This window comes from Gracilinanus agilis, chromosome 3 (genome assembly GCF_016433145.1).
Source record: "Gracilinanus agilis isolate LMUSP501 chromosome 3, AgileGrace, whole genome shotgun sequence".
NCBI classification, from domain to species: Eukaryota; Metazoa; Chordata; class Mammalia; order Didelphimorphia; family Didelphidae; genus Gracilinanus; species Gracilinanus agilis.
This window is the reverse complement of record NC_058132.1, coordinates 287,752,274-287,755,934: the sequence shown is the minus strand read 5'-3', so window position 1 is coordinate 287,755,934 and position 3,661 is coordinate 287,752,274.

The following is a 3,661-nucleotide window of genomic DNA, read 5'->3' as shown; positions in this document are numbered from 1 at the left end:
CAGATAAATCTCCTGACCACCAATAGATAATCCAGTCAACCTAGGCCAGGATAGTGCTTAAAATGTCTTCTCAGTGTAATCCAAAGTCCCACTCTATCAGCTCCTGGGATACCTGGCAAAGCTGGACCACACAGCCAATACCTCCTCTTTTTCAGGTTGACCAAACCACCCACTCTCCTTCAAAATCCAGCTCCATTCCATTATGGAACTCTTAGGTCTTTAGAGACAGCCTGACAGCCTGGCTGCTAATTTCCTACTTTCCTCATTACAGTACATACTGCATTCTGGACACTTTTAAGTGCTGGGCAGCTAACGTTATTAAGTCTAAAATAAAATCCTCCCTTCTACCAAAAACAAATTTCTCATCCCTTTTTTTTTTTTTTTAAGCCCTTAACTTCTGTGTATTGGCTCTTAGGTGGAAGAGTGGTAAGGGTGGGCAATGGGGGTCAAGTGACTTGCCCAGGGTCACACAGCTGGGAAGTATCTGAGGCTAGATTTGAACCTAGGACCTCCCATCTCTAGGCCTGACTCTCAATCCACTGAGCTACCCAGCTGCCCCCTCTCATCCCTTCTTAATGTTAATGCCTTCCCTCTGAGATCACTCTTAATCTATCCTCTATGTCTTATTTGTACATAGTTGTTTGCATATTGTCTCCTAGACTAGAGTCCCTTGAAGACAAGATCAATTTTGTTGTTTGTTTTCACCTTTCTTTATATCCCCAGGGTTAACACAGTGCTTGGCACACAAAAGATGCTTAATAAATGCAGATGATGAACTTTTTTTATTAACTTTTAAATCTTAACTTCTGTTTTAGTAACAAATTAGTATCAATTAGTTTTTTTTTAGTTTTAGTATCAGTTAGTATCAATTCCAAGATACAAAATCTAAGAAGGGATAGGTAATTGGAATTAAGTAACTTCCCTAGTGTCATACAACTTAGAAGTAGCAAGGTCAGATTTGAAAACAGATCCTACCAACTGCAGGTCTGGTGCTCTATTTACTGTGCTACTTTTTTGTCTCATAACTGACCAGTTTTAAGAAATTTGGTTCTACCTGTGTCATACTGTTGTAGCCAGAAAGCAGACTCATAACTAACAGCATGACAGCATCATACCCTGTTAAGCAGGGGGGTTTTGATAGCGTCATGCTCTTCTCAGCAGGGCGGTTATCTGGAATTCATAGTTCCGGGGACACCACTCCTCCCTAGACAGAGCAGCCTTGAACAGGGCACCACTCCTCCCTTAGACAAAGCAGCCTTGAGCATTAAGAATTACATCCTATGGCACCTGGAAACCTCTGTACTCCCATTGTCTAGCTATTATCAGACCCTAGCTATATCCCAGCCCTTGAAACGCATATATTCCCTTCTGTAGACGCAGCACTTGGGGAATTCTCTTACAGAACTCCCCCCAGTGCACTGGCAATAAAGCTTTCTCCTGGTTTGATTGCATTGTCTCCTGTGCTCCTCTGGTGGCCACCCATTTGAACCCTAACAATACATTTCTTTGTTTGATTCTCTTTTCTACTTTTAATTCTCATTTTTCATACTGGCTGTAGTATGTGTGTCCTAACTTTGAGCCAACTCACTCCCTTTAGCCCAAAAAGAAAAATTAATATCATATTATCATATGTCATATAACTGTATCTGGCACCCATATGGAATTTCAAAATATTTCACAAATTTACCATTTGAGCACAAAAGGATATAGAGAGAACAACATGAATCAAGGTGCCATGTACCAGGAAAGATAAATTTAAGACTTCACTTTTACAAATGTTGGCACAAAGCTGACCCCTACATAAGACCTTCCCTGAGCAAGCACAAACTCTCTGAGCGGATACTTAGAGACCATCTATTCCTGTCTCTTTATTTTTGACTTGCAAATTAAAAAATTGAGGCCAAGAGAGGTTAAGTGACTTATCAAGGTCACATAGCAATTTAGTAGCAGAACTAGAATTTGAACATAGGTCTTAGGAATCCAAATACAGTATGCTCAATATGACACAGTTATTAATCTTCCTAAACCAACATTTTCATCATGCTATTCTCAAAGGTTTCCTGTTGCCTAGAAGATATGTTTCAAATGCTTTTGGCTGGAATTAAAAATTGCACATGTAGCCCTGATTTCTTCTTTAGTGTTACCATATGTAAGTCCTGTGCTCCAATCATTTCGAGTATATTTGTCATGAAAAGAACACTGGAAAGGAAAGCAGGACAGAGTAATGCATAGGTGGTACCTGAAAGGATGGGTTCAGTTGGCAATGGTTGGTAATGGCGTCAGAACAAAGGATAAAACTGGCTATACTAACAGGGGGGAAGGGCGTGAGTGAATAGAATTCTTTCTCCTCCCCCTCCTGAGGCAGTTACAGCCTTGAATAACAGTTGTAACAGAAACCCCTCTTAGATCAAGAAATGGAGGCTCTTTTGACTTGGTATCCCAGGGTTAAATTGATAGACAGATAAGAAATAATCCCACTAAGATTAGCAATTTCCACTGTTAAATTATTCCCTAAAACCTAAAGTAGATAAAGGTTCAGGATGTCATCAAAACAGCCATCTTGGCCTCTCAATAACAGTTATGCTCAGTGCTTGCCCAGAGGAAAATCTGGCCTAGGTAATGTATGAAATTGGTTGGTAAAGCTTAAAATATAACTTCACACTGGCTCACAAACTTAACAAGGAAAGGGATTTATTAATTTCAGAAAAATAGGGAAGGAGGGTAGATTCTTGGATTGAGGGTAAGGAAAGCTACCTATTATCTTCAGGAAACTTGTTAAATATAGCAAACCCCAAAGAGGAATGCCTTTGAATAACTTATATTTCTAACTCCCTCACAAACTGACTTTCTCTTAATCTAATGTTATCAAGTTTAAGATGGTGAAAGTAATCTTGATTGTAGATCTATATTGATTAAAGATTAACTGAGACACTGCAAGTGAGGTATTTTACCCAGTGCACACAGCCTGGTTTAGTCTGTATGGAGTAAACAAAGAAGTAGCACTCTGCTCCCAGAGATCAGAGATGAGCTAACAAAAAGAGAAACAAATCCTACCCTTTTCCCAGCCACCCTGATCCCCAAAGTGTCCTTGCCCAGCTGGATGTCCTGCTTTTTATACCCACATTCTTAATTGCCTCAAATGTCCCCTCTCCTGGAGTTCTGGGGGGTTACTGTGAAATTCTGTGAGGCAGTTTCACCCCGCTTAAGATAATTCATGTTACATATGCTGTGTCACGAAGATCTAGATTCAAATTCAGCCTCTGACACTGGATATATGACTATGGAAAAAATAATCTGAGTTTCATTTTCCTTATCTAATAAAATGTTAAACTAGAGAACCTCTAACTATACTACTAACCATATACTTGTGCTCTACAGAAGTGCCACATTAACACTATAGTCCATCCTCCCAGAATCTGCTGCTAAGGGAAGTGAAAGTCATTTGGAGATAAAAGGGCAACATGTAATAGGTTCGGTCTATTTTTTTTAAATTGTATGATTATTTTTTAAAAACCCTTATCTTCCATCTTAGAATCAATACTATGCATTGGTTCCAAGGCAGAAGAGTGGTAAGGGTGAGGCAATGGGGGTTAAGTGACTTGCCCAGGGTCACACAGCTAGGAAGTATCTGAGGTTATATTTGAACCCAGGACCTCCCATC